Here is a 19,527-nt window from a genome sequence, read left to right as displayed (position 1 = left end):
CACTGAGCCATGCAAGGCTGGGGCGTTTTGATTGGCCAGTATTGCATAGCTCATTGGAAATGCTGGCTGGGGCACTGCATGTCTGTATGTGTGAGGGGGAGCTCCTGTGCCTCCTCGCACATACGAACAGAGCAGCCTCAAGCAGGGTGTTTCAGCACCCACACGCAGGCCAATGCAGAAGGTATGTTTATGTTCATTTTATTAAATTTTAAACATGTGTATGGATGCATGTATGCTTGTGTTATGGGAGAGTGTATGGTTATGGATGTTTGTGTGAATGATAGAGTGATTGCTGTATGAATGTGTGTGTGTCAGTTTGTTTTGGTCTGTTGAGGGGATTTTGGCAAGTGGTGGATAGAGGGGGGAAGCAGGGTTGTACAGCAAAAGAATTTTAAAAATGCCTAAATGCCTTTGTTGCACCACAATCCCCTACCCACCTGCCAAAATCAGCTCTCCTTCTGAGGCGCTGTGGAGCCCAGGAGACAGGGATGGTATTTTCTTTACTGGGTTTCTATCATAGATGTCCAGTCAAAAAAAACATGCTTTCCCCCTTTGCACCCCAGCGCCTTGCATACACACATAATCATGTTGATTGTGTTAGGCCCAGTGGGGCCCAGGGGACAGGGATGGTATCTTTTTACTGGACATCTATCATAGATGTCCAGTGAAAAATGTCATGCCTGCCTCCTGGGTCCCCCAGCATCAATTGCAAACTGGCTAATTACCCATTTTTTTTATGTATGCTCTACAATGCAACATTTTAACACATTATTTTTAAAAAAATTCACGGGGGATAACCCCCCGAATCCCCCTTGATTGCTTCGGGCTCCCTCACTGGGCTCGGTCACTATGGCATTTTTGGGGAAATAGTTGTGCCCCTCCACTTAAAAAATTCACCAGCTGCCACTGGCCCTTGGACTGTGTTGGAAACGGGATGGGGGAGCCCAGGGACTGTGGTGGGAGCAGGATGGGTGGGAACCATGGGATAGTGGTGGGAGCAGGGTGGGGAGAGCCCAGGGTTTGTGATGGGGTGGGAGAGCCCAGGGACTGGGTAGAAGTGGGATGAGGGAGCCCAGCAACTGTGATGGGAGCAGGTGGGGGAGCCCAGGGACTATACTGGGAGCAGGGTGCGGTAAAGGCGCGCAATACATACTGTTATTTGGCATTTTTGGGGGTGGGGTCAGCCTGCCCAAATTTTGTTCAGGGGGGCCCAGGCCAAAAAGGTTTTAAGACCACTGCCCTAAACTGACTTTGTTGACCTGATTTCCTAGTGCACAAATGAAAAGACAGAATACTGGTCTTGCCCAGTAGAAGTCACTATTAGCCATGTTTAGAAGTACATTGGCCGTTACAAACATTTGCAATTGGACTCTTTGTTTTCAGGCATTGCTTTTTGCAACATATTATATTGTGGGTTTTACTATTATAAATAAATAAGAATCATGGATTTGCTACAAAATACCTGAGGGATAAGAACGTGCATTGACCTATTTTAATTTGATTTGAATATCTTTATTTTAGCTGGTTCTGTGCCTTCCCGTTATTCCTATTTAACACAACCTTTGCAACTTGCAACCGATTTTACTTGATTTTATTTCAGGTATGAAAACTCAGCTGTGTCCATTAGACCACTCCTTTAATTACACAGGTCCCACACCTTTTAAATGTACTATAGCTACTTAGGCTTTTTGTGCCACACTAGATACTTGTTAGGACACGCCCCACACACTCTTTGTAAGGCTTTGATTTCTTGCCTGACTTAAGGCAATGCTTGCACATTAGGTAATATCAAATTGCATCTTATTATTATTATTATTATTATTATTATTATTATTATTATTATTATTATTATTAGGGTATTTATTTAGCATGTATCTATCTTATTGAAGCAACAGAGCGCTTGACAAGCCATAGTGAGGTAAGAAGAGATACAAGGGAGCTGGAAGCTTACAACACAGGGGGTACTAGGAATCTACAAACAACCAGAGCAGAAATAGGTGGGAGAAGATTGCCCAGTCTCAGGTTAGGTGAAAAGTGGAGGATGTGTGGACATAGGTGTTAGGGAAGAGCCATTTCCTGAAATGTAGAAGTGAAGGGGTGAGTGTCGTATTGATGGGGAGGAGGTAACAGAATATGGGGGCACAGACAGAGAAGGTCTCTCTTCTGGTTCTTCCCTTTCTTCACCGACACAATTCAGATCTGCATGTGTACTTACTTCTGGTTGATCGCAGGCCTCCAGAGATGCTGCGCCTCTCAGCGAGGTTGCTTGTGGACTTGAAGATAACAGCCTTGTAGATGATGCAGCAGAATTGGAAGCTAATATGGGCGTGCAGTGGGAGACAGTGCAGTTCGATGAGCGGCAGGGTGATGCAGTCGAATTTGCAGAGTTCTTTCATAAGTCACGTAGCAGCATGTAGGACTCATCTCAGGTATGCCAGGGTGGTCACCAGAAGGCCTTCCAGAAGGCCAGAAGGACATTGCTGCCATCCTTGTGGGAGAGGACCAAGGCTTGCACAGCAGATCTGAAGTTGTTTGCTGGGATGAAGGGTTGGATTTTCTGCAAGAGGGAAAGTTGGTACCAAGCAGCTCATGTCTTCCTTGTTATGTGGCCCTTGAAGGAAGGATGTCTGTTGATGTAGATCCCAAGGGCATAAGTGGTCAGCTGGAGTATCAAGCCGTCAAGGTTCATAGAGTAGAGCCACGTCTAGATGTCAAGGTGTTCTGTGTTGATGGTCAGCAGTAGGAATTCAGTCTTGGAGGGGTTGTGCTTCAGGTAAGCACTGGACATTCCATTCAGCACTGGATCAATGTGAGGCATCCCTTGAGCCTGTGGATGTCTCCAGTGGAGGATTTCTTGAGGTAGAACTGCGTGTCATCTGCATATTTGTGAATGTGATGTTGTTTGGAACCAGGAGGGTTCAGAACAGTTCCATGCAACTATTGAACATCAAGGGGAGAGGATGGTGCTTTGCAGGACTCCACAGGTGATGGTTGCATTTGGTGACCTGGAGGAATCCATGTGGATGGATTGGTGGCAGTTAGCAAGGTAGGATTTGAACCATCTGAGGACAGTCTCTCTGATCCCCACGTAGCAATGTATAATATCGATGAGTGTCTGGTGCTCTACTGTATCGAACACTGCTGACATCTCCATGGGGCATGGATTGCCATCATCCAGCATGTTTAGGGCATCATCGATCACTTTGATGGTTGCTATTTCTGAGCTGCATTTGGGTCTCAGGCCATATTGAGAGATCTCATGGAGGTTGTTGGCATTGATGTATTGTAGCAGTTGCAGGGCTACTGCTTTCTCAAGGATCTTACCAAGGAAAATAAGTTGAATGATGGGGCAGTAGTTGATACCGTCGTCAGAGTCCAGTGTTGGATTCTTGAGGAGTGGGAGGATTTGTCCAGTCTTGAGGGTCAAGGGGAAACTGCCTTGAGAGAGGGAGCTGTTCATGATTGCTAGGAAAGGGTGGAGTGCTTGAGTCATACTCTCCCCACCCCCCGCTTCCCTGCCTGAATCAAACATGCCCCCATCCCTCTCCACACTTACCTGCTATCATGTTTGGAGGATCATCCATCCACTGGAGGGTTCCCCCAGCACCAGCCTTTTACACCCCTCCCCTACCAAACCCCTCCTCGTCAGCAACCCCGCCCGAAGCATACACGCCCACCAAACTCCTGCCCCTTCCCCGCACTCTTACCTGCTCCTCTGCTGGTGCCAGCAACTTCTCTCTTCCTGTTCTTTTGCAGTCATTTAGGCAGAATTTCCTGGGCGCTCTTTTTAAGAGACCGCCTAAGAAATGCAGTCACAAAAACACCTTGGTAGAGGACATCTTTGCGACCCCGCCTGTTTTGAAGCTCAGGTGTGGAAAGATCAGGGTCAAGAAAACTAAAATGACTTAGAACACTGCTGCTCCTAATAGTGTACAAATAGTATCTTCAATATCGTCCTGGAAAGAGATACTTCTGTTAGGAGAATATTATACCATTAAGTGGCTTTTCAACATCTACCTTGCCCCTTTGGCCCACTTGATCTCTTCTTTCTCTCCTCACTTCCAGTGTTATGCAAACGACACACAGCTCTCCTTGAAGCTTCCCTCCTCTCTCTGACTGACATGACTGTCTGACTGATATTCAGTCATGGTGCACTGCCAATGATCTCTGCCTTAAAGCCAGTAAGAATGATATCCTTCTCATTGGGACCCCAGCTCCCACCTTTCCGCCCCTCTCTGGCCGTCCTCTATGGGACCCTTCCCCTCACTCTCTTGTGAGGCATAAAACCTTGGTGTCATCTTTGATTCCTCTCTCTCCTTCTCTCCCCACATCGCAGACCTTGCTCCCCCTATCAGCTTCACCTCCTCAGAGGCATTCTCTCTTTCCTCACCTTGCCCCAGAAACCCCATGCCTCCAGAGCTCTGGTCCTCTCTAGGCTTGACTACTGCAACAGCCTCTTCCTCCATCCTCCCTTCACACCCTTCAACTAATCAGAATAGGACAGTGAGAGGTTGCTGCTAGGATCAAAGTTAAGACCCTCTGCATCAGCCACAAGGCTTTCTGGTGCCTCGGAACCCACTACATCCAACTCTCTCTCCCTAAATACCTCCCTGCTAAAGCCCTTCATTCAGTCTACTATCTTCAACTTTCTGCAAATCTGACGCTTCTCTGAGCAAATAGTGGAGCCTCCCTCGGTAATGGTCTCCCTGCTCCTATCAGGCTTTAGCAGGATCTCCTTAAGTTACGGAAGCTCCTCAAGACTCTCATTTTGTCCTCCTCCTTCATTCTCCCCCTCCCCTGCTAACACCTTCTTTCTGCCTCAGTGACTGGCTGCTTGGCTCCATCTGAGCACTGCAGTAGTCCAGGCCCCCCCTCCCACACGACCCCCTTCCCCACACTTATCATGTTGACCCTCACCTCTGCAATCCCTGGCACCTGCCCTCTGGCCTCCCCTTAGCACTTGTTTTCCCACCTCTTCCCCCCTTTTCCCTTCCCACCATAGCACTTTGCTTTTTGCACAGTCCAGCACCTCCTTCCACCCCCCTCTCCCTCGCACTTCTTGTTCTGCACTTGCACAATCTGAATGTCACAAGGCCTAGTAGGACCGGTATTGTATTTTTCTTGATTGTCCCCCGCTCCCTTTTTGTCTTGTGGCACCTTGAAACACCATTTGTTGTAGAGGCGCCTCACAAATCTATATATATAAAACAAAGACATGTTTGTTTATGGCGTTGATCTTGGGGACGTAACTCCTCATGAACAGTGAGGTCTGGCTTCATGTATTTTGCATGGAATAGTCTATATTATATTGTTGAATTAATGCAACTATTTCTAGCTCGATAGGTCATCCCATCCCCGAGATAATGATTTATTTGTTTTTTTGGCATTGCGTTTTGTGGTGTTCCATGCGCCATCTACAGGCCATTTTTAGAAAGTGCTCATCATCGCGCTGTCTGGGCTAAACTGGTCTTGCGTTTTTTTTGTTTTCAATTTTTTTAGAAGAGAGATAGTGTGTCTTTCTTTTCATTGATTTGTTTTGCAATAAACTCGATACATGTTAATTTCACTAATTAATTGAACACCAAATGTTTATTTACCTCCAATTTCAATTCTCAGATGAATATCATATTTGTATGCTTACTCTGATTATTTGCAGTGTGTGTTTAGCAGCAAAAATGGCCACCGCTGCTAACAACGCTGCAAATAATCAGAGTAAACATACAAATATGATATTCATGTGAGAATTGAAATTGGAGACATATGAAAATGTGGTGTTCAATTGATTAGTGAAATTATGTATTGCGTTTTTCCTTTGTGGCAAATACCAATATTTGTCCAACTTTTTCGGTGGAATATGAAAAGAAATCTGACAATGGACATCCCGGGTGAAGCCCGGTACTTCAGCTAGTAACCAATAAAATAAAAAACAATGAAAAAATTAAGTCCTAAACAGCCCAGTTCTTCCATTTAGAAGGTGTTAAAGTGCTGAGCTAATAAAATTAAAAGCGGGCTTTTATGTAGGAAATAACGTCCCTTTGCAATAAATGCCACAGGGTTACGGCTAGCTAACAGATGTACTTATTTATTTACCAGAATTGTCTACAGGCTGTTATTGCCATTGTTTCTGGGGGTTGACAACACTTCAATAGTGGGCTTATTCCTGAGAAATTGTTATCTGCAGGGTCTTAACCTATCACTGCATTGCTCACAAATCGTTAATTACACATGGCATGGGTGCAGAAGAAAAACATATCGCCAGTGCCTTAAGTGGCATGGCAAAACAAGCCGGGGCTCATCAGGGTGCGTGGCCTATCGGTGGGGGGGCGCCTGCCGGCTTGTTAGGCCACGTCCCCTTGGCGAGCCCCGGTTTAATGGGCTACAGGCACCGCCGACAGGCAGCCCCTTGTAGAGATCAACACCCTGGGTGCTGATGTCTGCATCTATTTCCTAAAAGGATGCCTTGCGGGGGACAGCAGCCACATGTTTTCGGCCTGAATGGTGGCACTGCCCCTCGCCAGGCATTTGCCAGCACCATTAAGGCTGAAAAGGTGAAGCTGCTGGGAGTAGAGGCCTTTTTTCCTGAAGATGAAGCTCCCACGAAAGAGCAGGAGACTCAGGCTTTAGAAAAAAAAGGCCTTGGCTTCCAGCGGCCTCACCTTTTCTTCTATAATGGTGGCACCATCCCACAGACATCTCGTGATTAAAGCGATGCCTTGCAGGTGCCAGTGCCACCATAATAGACAAAAGGCATTATTTTCTGAAGCCTGAAGCTCTGGCACATGAGCGGGAGTTTCAGGCTTTAGGAAAAAAAAGCCTTGTCCTCTAGCAGCTGGGACTGCCAGGGGACATTAGGGGCCCCTGCAGTGCCCCACCTCAGACACATATTTCTGAGCCTACCAGGGCTCTGCTCCATCTAGCCCCCGGCTCACTTAAAGCCCTGCATATCCTGATCTTTATCCGGACAGAAGGGCAGTATCCAGACTGCACTGGGAAAATGCAATACTAAACACAAAGGGAACTGTTCCCGCCCGGAATAATTGTTAAGATGCGGTTACTTAAATAACTTCATAATTACATTTGCTGTATATTTCATTCATGTACTAGAAATAACGCTATCTCCTCACAAACCAACATGTAGTTTTAATAAAGAGCAAATCATTTTGAATTTGACACAATATAGTACATCAAACCGTATTTCATAAAACTAGTATATACAAAAAATGAATAAACCACAGACAAACATGGCACATAGATATACACAATAGAAATGAAAAATAAAAAAACCTGCACAAAAAACTAAATTGCATGCAGATCAATAAGAACCCTGCTATAACTAACACAGGTCTCCTACTCCTAATATAAGAGGATCAGAGTCACCCAAGTACTAATTGCAAAGGATCAAAATCACCAAGGGTCTATGCTAGGTAATGCACAGACAGTCAACACTGTGTGTCCATGTTAGGTAACCTATGCATGCAATTTGGTTTTTGTCCAGGTTTTTTTTCCTCATTTCTATTGTGTATAATCTATGTGTCATGTTTGTCTGTGGTTTATTCATGTTTTGTATATACTACTTTATGAAATATGGTTTGATTTGTTATGTTGTGTCGAATAAATTCAAAATGATTTGATCTTTTACTAGTAAAACTACATGTTGGTTTGTCATTCAAGTAACCACATCTTTACAATCATTCCTGGTGGCAACTTTTCTCTTTATGTTTAGTATAGTGCCTGATATTTAGCCTCAGGCACAGATTCTGTACTAGCCACTTACTCCCCCCAAGATAAAAGATGTGCCCACAGGGCAGAGAGAGGGAGCGGGCAGGTATTGTTCGGGTGGGGGAGAAGGGCTCTCATTCTTTTGTTAGTGATCTATTACTAATAAGTGGCGAGCCCTTGTTTTTTTCTGGATCCTCAGCACAAAGGCTGTTTTGTCCCCTGCTCCTTGAGCGACTTCTGATCGAGCAGCATTGTCTGTCTTCAGAATGATGAAGGCCTCTCGCTCTGGAAGTGGGGCACGCCTTCCACACACTGACAGCATTAGCTTCCCGCCGCGGCCATTCAGCGATTGTCCAGCAATTTGTTCTTGATATTTACCGATGGCAGGCAGTAGATTACAGCCGGATAAGGTTTTACTTTCCACTGGCCGGGAAAGTAACCGTTCCTTCAGGCACCCACCAACCAGAAGAGGACATTGGCTCCCCTGAAGTTTGGTTTCATAGCCAAGTTATTGTATTGTATATAGACAGTGTTCCTCAACTCCTACCTCTCATCAACAAATGCACGTTAAGCAGACACAGGACTGGTCTAAGTGTGCCGTCTAATCGTTTTCCAGATATTGATACCGAGCACTCGAAAGACTGGTATGTATTTCATATATATTTTTAATTTGAAACGTCTGACCTTTTTTTTAAATTTTAGATCTCCTTCACTCCTGCTTGTGTATTTCAGTTTTTTAAAATCCCACAAGGTGCTGTTTTTTGGCTTCATTTTAGCAAAACCATAGGGGTAGTGAAAGTGACATGACATAACCATTGATCCCCCAACCTCCCATGGACTTCACAGGCTGTGACTTCATATGATCTTTGACCCCAATGATAGGCCATTGCATGTTTTAAAGTGGGATGGCATTAATTCTTAAGCGAGCATCTATGAAGCACCACCCCTAAGAGATGGGCCCAGGCCAAACAACCACCTACCTCTTAGGCGCAAAAACTATGCGATGTGATAATAATAGAACAAAGAACCAGGGTTTATGTACAGAAAGGCACAGTATTTAAACCCCATAGCAGTCACACAAAAAAGCCACGTTACGGGCTACACCTGTGGTTATTTGTCACACAACTGGATTATCATGTTATCATGCACACAATAGAAAACAATAGTCATCCTCCGAGCCTCCAGGAAATCTTGCCTCCACAGAGCGGCTCGAAGCGGTCTCTCAAAGCACATTCCAAGTCAGCGTGGATGGGCCACAGAAGAGCAGCCTAATGGGGTGCAAACGTCCTCCCCAGGGACCAAAATAAGAGAGAGTATTTTGCAAAGGTAGATTGAACTCCAACCACCCAACTTCAGGGCACCTCTTCTCATGAAACTGGCCATGGAATCCTATAGGTGGGCAGAGCTATGGGACAGGGCACAGGGTAGTCACCTTCACCCAGCTTGGCATGTTTGGGCATACATGCCCATCTAGAGGAGCCCTAGGCTGCCCTCCTAAGAGTGTGGGCAGAATGAGAATTGCTCTGCCCAACCTCTCCCGGCCTGGCATCCATTTTGGCGAGCCCACCTTGACAGGTCCCTGGCTGAGAACAAAGAAACAGACCTTAATTATTATATGAAACCCTTTCTGCTGGCATATGAGCATGTATGTTATGTTAAATGTTACAGTATAGCTTTTATACTGTGCCAATCACCAACAAAGTGATCTTACGGCGCTGTCTTGTCCACGAAATCGAGTAACCAGATAGTAATCTATGGAGGAAGAAGAAAGGAAAAGGCGCAAAGTGAGTGGCAGAAAGGAGTGGGAGTAGAAAAGGGAGGCACAGATTGGGGAGCAGCACGTCCATAATGGGCGACGGGACGCCAACCCCTCCACCCATTAAGGATATTCCAGCCATCAGTCAAGCCAGCCAGCCCAGTGTAAACACTGAGGAGCTCATTTTAAATGAGCCGTAAAGTAAATCACACATGTAAAAGTCTTGTGTAAGACTTTTGCGCGTGTGATTTACTTCACGAGTCGTGTTTAACCATTTGTATGGCGGAGAGAAGGAGTGGAACCGCCGCTTCCCTTCATCTCCGTCATGCAAATGCCCCAGCATTTGTGCTGGCATACATTTTAGATTCTGGCGCAAATGCTGGGGATCCCTTTAGAGCCAGCCTGCTTTATGCGCCAGCAGGCAGCGTTTACAATGGATCCCTATGGAGTCCACCTGCTTTATGCCTGTGCATAAAGGAGACTGTCTCCATGAGGATCCCCAACATTTGCACTGGCATCAAAATACATGGCTGACTCCCTAGGTATCATTGTAAAGGCTGCCTGCCATGTGCGCATGGCAGGCATCATTTACAATTGTACTCTTAATTGCTATTGTAAGCGCTGCCTGCCATGCACGCATGGCGCCAGCGTTTACTTCATTTGCATGGTAGAGTGGAAAAGTGCAGGGCAAAAAGGCATAATACACGCGTGTACTCTGACTTTTGCTCTGCACATTTGCATTTTGACATGCAAATGGTCATAATTTGGAGTCCAGGGGATTCCAAAATGAGCCCCTGAGTTTGTCCCGAGCTGCCTGTTTAAACTGAGGGTGACATCTTGTCCTTTGACACAGTACTAATACCCCAGATGGAATGCCCAATGGGCCATATAAGGCCAGGAGCATTTTGCTTCCTAACTCTTGCATGGCCCATTGGGGATGCAGGGTGGGCCCAATGTGTGCCTCCCTGCACATTGAATAGCCCAGAGACAGTGACATGGAGGTGCTCCAGTTCCATCATGCATGTTCAGGAACCAGGAAATTCTACTTGGTTTCTGGTGCATACTGCAAAGAAGCCAGATGGCCATCATGACGGGTGCAATGAGGCAGGCGGCATCTGGAGTAAGGACTGTGGATTCAGGTAACTGAAAATGTCTGTAAGCATATGTGTATGGGCACATGCGAGGGCTTGTGTTTGAAAGTGCACAGCTGAATGAGAGTGTTTGCTGTTTTTTGGTGCACGTGTGAATGAGAGAATTGATGTGGTTTGGGTGTGCATGGTAATAAGCACGTTTATGTACATTGTTTGAGTGCCTGTGTGAAGGAGAGAGTGCATGTTGTTTATGTGTGCATGTAAATGAGACAGTGTATATTGTATGAGTGTGTGAGGGAATGAGAGAGTGTATGCTGTACACATGTATGTACTTGAATGTTGATGGGGCATGATTAGACCTTCATTGGTTCAGCCAGCAAGGGCATAGTTTCTTACTGTGGCATGGCATATTTCACTAGCATTTTGGGCAAAGCCAACATGAGTGTTCATACATGTGGGGTGCATTTTTGCATCCAGCACGGTCATGTTTTTGAACTGTGGCATGGAATTTCTTTACTAGCATTTATGGCAAAGCTAAAATGATGGGTTATTTTCCATTGGGGGTGGTACATTTGTGCAATCAGCAAGGGAATGCATTCTTGGTATACACGTCATTTTTAGTGGTATTTAGAGCAACGCCACCATGATTAGTGTTCCTGCATGAATGTACATTTTGCAGCTAACAAGGACTTATTTTCTAACTGTGTAATGTTATTTTTACATTGCACTGTCAAAGCCAACATGATGAGTGTTTTTACATGGGGGCACTTTTGTGCAGCAGAAAGGGCATGTTTTCATACTGTGGCCTGGCATTTTTACTGGCATTTCTGGCAAAGGCAACATGGTAAGTGTTCTTTTATTAGGTTGGTACAATTGCGCATCTCGCAAGGACATGTTTTCTCACTGTGGCATGGCATTTTTACTGGCATCTGGAGCAAAGCCATCATGATGAGTGTTCTTACATGGGGGTTCATTTGTGCAGATAATAAGGACATTTAGGGCAAAGCCAACATGATAGGATATGATATGATTGGTTATTCATAACATAATATTTTAATACCCAGAGGTTTCTAAGGGCGGACCCAGGGATCGAACCTGTGTTGCTCTGCGTCGTCTTGCTTCCAAGGCGAGCGCATTCCCCTGAGCATGATGGGTGTTCTTATATGGAGGTGGGGGTTACATTTATGCAGCCTGCAATGGCATATTTTCTTACTCTGGCCTGGAAGGGCAAAGTCAGCATGATGACTGTTCTTACATTGCAGGAGGGCGTACATTTTTGCAGCATGGAAGGGTATGCTTTCATTCTATAGAGTGGCATTTATACTAGCATTTATGGTAAAGCCAACACAATGATTGTTCTTACAGTGGGTGGGAGGGTGCAGGCTGCAATGGTGTGTTTTTTTTCCTATGGTGTAGCATTTTGTACTGGCATGAAAGACAAAGCCAAAATGATGAGTGTTTTTAAATGGGTAGTAAGGTACTTTTGTTCAGCAAACTGGAATGACATGGTTTCTTAATGTGGCATGGATTTTCTTACTGGCATGAAGAGCAAACCCAACATGGTGAGTTTTCTTGAGTGGCCCTATTGGACTACATTGGCACAGCCAATATGCACATATTTCTTACACTGAAATGACATCTTTTTAGTGACATTTAGGGCCTAGCCAACATGGTGAATGGTCTTATATGGATTTACATTTGTGTGGTTGTTATCAAATGAATATTTTCTTACTGTGACATAGCATTTTTACTGACATTTAGGGCATGAGAGTATGTTCCAGAATTCCTAAGAAGACATAGAAAGGTAAGGAGAGAGCGGGCGTGCAGGAAGATAAGTGATGAAGGGAGGGTAGGGTCGGAATGAAAGTAAGTGCAGTTTAGTGAAGCAGTAAAAGTGCTGTGCCATTGGGTCAGAAAGTGCATATCAGGTAAGTGCTATAGTGTTAAAAGGGAGATGGAAGGAGGGAAAAAAGGGGTGCTGGTGAAAATGTTAACCAAGATGGAATGTGGAGGATTAGAGAGGGGTATCTGGGGTGTCTATGTGCATACATAGTTGGAAAAGGAGTTGACCAGATGAAGGAGTGAGTGGAGTCATGCGGGTGAAGTGTTAGATGTTCTGTTCAGTTTCTGATTGAAGGTTGGCAGTGTTTTAGTCTTTGGATAGTTTTTTGTGGGTGTTGAATTTGGGTTCTTGTGAGATGTAGTCTGGTAGTTTGTTCCATTGGGCAGGCTCAATAGAAGAGAATTACTTGCCTCTGTGTTTTGTACACCAAAATTTGAGAGATGCTTGTTTGGGCTTATTGGATGACTGCAGTTAGCTGCCTGGACTGGCATACTTAAGGAATGATTAGAGGCATGAGGGGCCCAAAGAGTGGATGGTCTTGTGGATAATGTTTAAGATTTTGTGTTCTATTTTGTCTTGATGGGTAACCAGTTAAGTGTTTCAGAGCTGGAGTGATATGGTTGTGAAGCTTAAAGTGTAGTATGCATCTTACAGTTTTATTTTGGATAATTTGTAGTGGATTTAGATTTTCTGTGGACAGATCGATGTAGAGAGCAGTGCAGTATTCTACTTTGGAGAGTATTACTGCATTGGTGATGATGATATTTATAAAGTTCCAAGTAGGTGAGTATTTTTTTTAAGGATGTATAGGAGATAACTTGTTTTTTTGTTGCGGTCTTCTAGATGTGGCTTAAGGGATAGGTCAATGTCAATTAGGATTCCCAGGTACTGTGCTCCAGAAGTAGTTGAAAGGGAGTGGGGGGTTCCTAAGTCAGCGGGCCATATAAAAGTTAGGTGGTGAATGTGTTGAGTGCCAAAGACCATGACGTCTGTTTTGCTGGAGTTGAGGCATAAGTTGTTTTGAGACATTTGTGTAAGGAAATTGGTTCATGGAGTTGTTGGATTTGATGTTTGGTGAAATGGAGAAGGCAGGTTGTGTGTCATCTGTGTGTCTGTGTGTCTGTGAAATGTGGGTTTGAATTGTTCTATAATGAGCTTGAGGGGTTTGATATAGGCATATATAGATGATATAGACTTGAATGCTCCAACATGGGGGTAAACATTTGGGCAGCCAGCAATGGCACATTTTCTAACCTTGGCATGGCATTGTGTACTGCCATTTAGACCAAAGCCAACATGATCAGTGTTCTTGTGTTGGGTGGATACATTTCTGCAGTCAGCAAAGGCATGTTTTCTTCTTGTGACGTGGCATTTTTACTGACATTTAGGGCAAAGCTAACATGATGTTGGTTCTTAAAATGGGGGCTGGGGTTCATCTGTGAATCTAGCAACTGCATGTTTCTTGCTGTGGCATGACATTTTTTACTGTCACAGTCATTAAGGGGTTTCCTAGGAGGAATGGGTGTTACTGAGATGCTGATTGCCTGTAGAGAGGCTTGTGGTGCTGTGGGTGAAGGTTTGATGGGCAATTCTGTTCACGTAGTAGGTTTTGTGAGGCTGAAGATGAGTTGTGTCACATTGGGCAACAGTCATGTTGGGTGGACAAGGTGTCAATGAGAGCATGGGGCATAATGTGTGATTGTGAAAAACTGAGGGTGTAGCAGACGTAAAATAGCCAGCAGGACTATTTGCAGAGGCTGGGGCACAAGTGCTGAAATGCCAGGGTCATGGGCTCTTCAGACGTGGGCTGTTGTTTGACAATATTTTGTAATTCTATCATTGTCACATGCTCAGTTTGCACCATACTCCTTAGTAGGTGCACACAGGGCTCAAGTCAAGAGTACACACGGGTGGACGGAGAACTGCACTTTTTTCAGGAGTCCTCCCACTTTTTTCAGAGGGCACCTTGATATGCTAATTTCTGGTGACACAACATTCAGTTGGTATGTTGATTGTTGATGAATCCCTCCAATTTTTTTTTTAAGACTTCACCCCTGGATGCACATTAATCCTTTGGTTTTGCAAAAGCTGTACTGGTTGCAGAGTTAGGAATTAATGGTCTGCATCCAGATGTGCAGGGTATGTGGGCAGCCCTGTAAATTCTGGGCTTTTTTGCAGACAGCAAAAGTCCATCACTTTCATCATCACAATCTACTCTTTACATCACACCCCATCCCTAAGATCGACTTCTTACCCTTGCTCCTTTTTCCACTGCACTGTGTCATTGTGACAGTTTGGAAGGGCCCCGGACCTTTCTCCCAATCAGTGCTGTTTTCCATTGGCAGTGGGTCATCCAAGACAAAGTCTACCACGGACTGATATGCTGGCGCTAAGAAAACAGCCATACAGTGTGTTCCTGTCATAGGCTCGTACAAATGCAAAGAATAAAATATTTCGGTACCAGCCCATTTGTTAGAGGTCCATTTGTTCAATTTCTCTGTACACATTTCCCCGCCAATGTAGATGGGGGTTAGGTTTAGGTATTTATTAAGGTGGGAGGTTGCAGGGCGTCTCTCCCCTCCTTTTTTTGCAGTGAAATGTGTGAAAAAGAAATCGAGCAAATGGTCCCTGAACAAATTTTCTCGAGGAAACATCATAGAACCAACATTTACACACAACACAACAAGGGTACTCATTTGATCCAATGGCATCTGGGGTGTGGCCAAAATGTAAAGACTGCATCTATAGATTTGTGAAGGATGTGCACGGATGTATTGAAACTCTGTTTTGAATTATTGACGGAACTATCGAAAATTGTTGATCGATATCTACAGCCTGATCCACTGCATTGTCTACTGGGATAAGCCTTTCCTATAGGCAACATTGCCAGTAGATTTGTCCACTTGGCTCTTCTCCTATCATGCCAGGTCATTGCCCTCTACTGGATCAATCCAAAACCACCTACTTTAACAGCCTTAGCGCGAGAGTTAGTCTGGGCTAATAATTGCGAGGATACTGTGACACATGATTGGGAGAATCCACTGGCCTAGAGGTACTTTGGAAGTGGGCGGCTACTGAAGGGTTGGCTTGGATAGGCCCGAGAGCAAGTGGCTGCTGGCTGGGTGGGAGTCAGGGACGGCCACCCAAGCGGGTTGTGGCACTGGATGAGGGACTGTTTGCAGCTGCATCATGCCTGCTGCTTTGAGGCAAACCGATCTGAACGGGCTGCATTGCGGCAAACATGGAGGATCGTGTGTGTCGTGGTCTCCAAGATGTGTTGGTGGAGCAGGCGACCGCTGGAGTCTATGGGGGATGTCTGTTTTCCCCTCTCATACGAGTTTACTGGGAAGTTGGTGTTCTTTTTCATCAAATAACTGTTTGGGTTGGAGACTGATTCCTGTTGGAGGCTCCTGTGGATTGTGCGTCAGTGCCTGCATCATTTTTTGTCGCATCTTGGCTTTCCAGTCTCCCTTGTTTTTTATTGACTTGTCATTGACTTTTGTAGTTTTTTTAATAATGTTAGGCTCCCACTCTTGTTATCATCAATATATCTATATGCGTGTCCTCGTATCAATCCAGGATTGGTCACTTTTTGCATGCAGCCCAACCTATGTGAGGCCACTTACGAGGACATGTTTATAGACATATTGATGATGTTGCACTATTAGATTATGCTTATTTTTTTGTTCACAATTATGATGTGTGTTGTATTGTCTTGTGTTTCCACAACAATGCACATAGGTACTGCTTTTGAGGCAATTTGCTGTACCCAGACAATGCACTGTCTACAATTGTTGCAGATTTACTCTGCGCTTGTTTACGAAGATGTTGAGTAAAGCCTATGCCAAACTGCTGTGAATGGTAGACTTAGCACCACAATGGTTTACCTTTTGTAATCAATAACAGGAATAAAGTCAATGATACAGCCAATGGAAGAAGGCTGCTCTGACAATACATGTTTTAGTTTACTTCATTTTCCTATGGCTTTATGAACCTAGTATTAGACTTTGGAGGCGCTTCACGGGCAGATTTACTCCAGCCAATACCCCTGACTAATATTACATACACTACCCACGGTTTGTTAAATTTATTAGTGGCAGGACCCCCTTAGTTTGTTACATTCCTACTAAAAACTGAGCAGCTGTACAACTTTGAGGAACTTTTTTCATCCTTAAATTGATTTGTGTTCTAGTCCAAATAGCTTTTTGTCACTCCCAGTAGAAGGGTGAAACACCTCCCAGGGGGAGTACTGCTGTTGGTCATGCATGGGGTGAAAGCGTCAGTCTCACGGTCGTACGCCATGATTTTAGTGTACCCCACACAGTTCCTACACCATCCTGTAGCAAATGTAATCCAATAAGCCAGCGGTATTCAAACTGTGGGTCGCGACCCCCCAGGGGTCCGTGGGTGCATCCCTGGGGGGCCCTGAGAGCTCAGCAAGAAATAAAAAAAAAAAAGTTTTTCTTTTTTTTTTTTTAGATTGGAAGAAATGGGCAGGAGTGGCTCACATGGTCGGGTTGAAGCATGAAACTGTCTCAGGCAACAATGAAAAAGTGGCCCGCAGTTGTAAATGGATATTCATTCCTTTAGTCACAGACTGGGCCTCATTACAACTATGGCGGTACGGTAACAACGGTGCTGGTAAGCTACTGGCACCGTTGCTACCGTACCGCCATAGTAAGAGTTGTGCTTGCCAGGTCTGACCTGGCAGGCCGTGCGGCACCCGCGAGCACAGCTCGTCGAATGCACCGGCACCGTTATTAACGGTGCCGGTGCATCCAAGCTCCCCATTCCCATTGAGCCATATGGGGCTCAGATGGGAATGGGGATCTACCGGTACCGGCACCCGCGAAAGGGCAAATATCAGGTCTGCTTAACTTGGCATGACCCGGTAATTGCCCATTCACGGGTGGCGGACCGGATACAACTCCGGCGACAGCCGTGCCGGTTTTACCGGCACAGCTACCGCCAGGGTTGTAATGAGGCCCACTGTTTCAATAGTACCCAAGGGGATGCTTTGTGTTAAAATGTAAGTAAATTGTGATAAATTCAGCAACAATGGTCAAAATTACTAACTGCATAGTTAAGTAACTCATAAACCTGGTCCACATTGGCCAAAATGGTGGCCCATTTTGACTGGCCTACACTAGCATTTTACATTTTGGTACAGGCATTGCCCTATAGGCCAGTCCGAGCCTGGCGGCTCATCCATAATGGCGAGGGGACGCCCACCCAGTGGCCGCTCACCCATTATGGAGGAGCTAAGGAGCCAGCCCAGTGAAACAGTGAGCACTCCCTCAGCTGCTTTTTTCCAGCAGATGGAGTGCTCCTGGGCTGGCTGAACTGTCAAAGGGAAACACTGTTTCCCTTGACAGTTCAGTTTAGTTCCCCAGCCGCACATGCTCACTGAGCCATGCAAGTGCTGGGGTGTTTTGCTTCGCCAGCATTGCATAGCTCATTGGAAATGCTGGCTGGGGCACTGCATGTCTGAATGTCTGAGGGGGAGCTCCTGCACCTCCTCGCACATATGGACAGAGCAGCCTGGAGCAGGGCGTTTAGGCACCCACACGCAGGCCAATGCAGAAGGTATGTTTATGTTCATTGTTTTTATTTAAACATGTGTATGGATGCGTGCATGCTTATGTTATGAGTGAGTGTATGTTGATGGATGCTCGTGTGAATGATAGAGTGATTGCTGTATGAATGTGCAGCGCCTTGCATACACACATAATCATGTTGATTGTGTTAGGCCCAGTGGGGCCCAGGAGACAGGGATGGTATCTTTTTACTGGACATCTATCATAGATGTCCAGTAAAAAATGTCATGCCTACCCTCTGGGCCCCCCAGCACCATTTGCAAACTGATTGGTTATTTACCCATTTTTTTGTTAAAAGTATGCTCTACAATGCAACATTTCAACCCATTATTTAACAAAAATTCACAGGGGGAAACTCTGCCCGAACCCCCATTTATTGGTTCTGGCTCCCTCACTATGCTCGGTCGCTTTGGCATTTTTGAGGGAAATAATTATGCCCCTCCACGTAAAAAAATCACCAGCTGCCACTGGCCCTCAGACTGTGTTGGGAACGGGATGGGGGGAACCCAGGGACTATGGTGGGAGCACAATGGCCGGGAACCATGGGATAGTGGTGGGAGCAGAGTGGGGAGAGCCCAGGATGTGTGAAGGGGTGGGGAGAGACCAGGGACTGGGTAGGAGTGGGATGAGGGAGCCCAGCGACTGTGATGGGAGCAGGTGACGGTGGCAATACATACTGTCCATTTGGCATTTCTGGGGGGGTCCCGACCTGCCCAAATTTTGCTCAGGGGGCCCCGGCCCAAAAAGTTTGAAGACCACTGCAATAAGCGGATGACAGCAGAAACCGGAAACTCAAGGCAGGCCTAAAAGCCAGTGACCAGCAGCAAATGCTTAATTCTTTGCTGTCCCATCCATATCCTCCGATACAAAGAACATGCTGCACTCTGAACGCCTCGGTTCCATTTAGATGTGGAAAATAAACCCCATTTCAGAGAACATGTTGTACAATTTCCACAATCATTTTAATAGCTCTACATTAGAGTCCTTTTACAAAGGAAACTCTTTCTAGATCGGGAGTAGTGAGTTATAAACAGCTCTGCGCGATCTCGTAAGCAACTTTAAAAGTTGTAGTGATTTGGGTGTTTTCCTTCTGGGTATCATATGTCGAACATTTCACAGGCTATGCTGTTGCAGCCTCACAGTGTGGCCATCTTGTCCCTACATCACTGTCATCAGATATAGGAGTCTCGGCAGGTGGCACCCCTGGTGCTTTGTAGTGGGGGTTACATATTATATAATGTTCGTGAATGCGGCTTCGGCCACTAACAGGACTTCATTGAGGGAAGTAAGAGCCATTAGCATAAGTAATGAGCAAATAATTGCCATGATTCCCCACACTTGAGGGCTTTTGCTATCACCTGACCATGGAGGGCCTGTCTCATATTTGTGCAGCGCTTTTCATGTTCTGCCACCTTTGGGTGGCCAGACATGTAAGATGGTGAACAACAAACCTGAGGTAAAAAAATTAAAAAAAACACAAGATGTCTGCCATTGTAACTGACTAGCTGCTGGGTCAGTGGA

At 45.4% G+C, this 19,527-nt stretch overlaps 1 protein-coding gene across 3 annotated transcripts in view; it reads left to right on the top strand.

Annotated features, from left to right (window-relative positions):
• FRMD4B (FERM domain containing 4B) overlaps window positions 1-19,527 on the top strand; it is a 1,720,334-nt gene that overhangs the window by 1,317,482 nt on the left and 383,325 nt on the right. The window lies entirely within an intron of this gene.

Source organism: Ambystoma mexicanum, chromosome 2p, assembly GCF_040938575.1.
Source record: "Ambystoma mexicanum isolate Mex_15411 chromosome 2p, UKY_AmexF1_1, whole genome shotgun sequence".
Lineage (NCBI taxonomy): Eukaryota > Metazoa > Chordata > Amphibia > Caudata > Ambystomatidae > Ambystoma > Ambystoma mexicanum.
The sequence above is the reverse complement of the archived record's forward strand: the minus strand, read 5'-3'. Positions and strand labels throughout refer to the sequence as shown.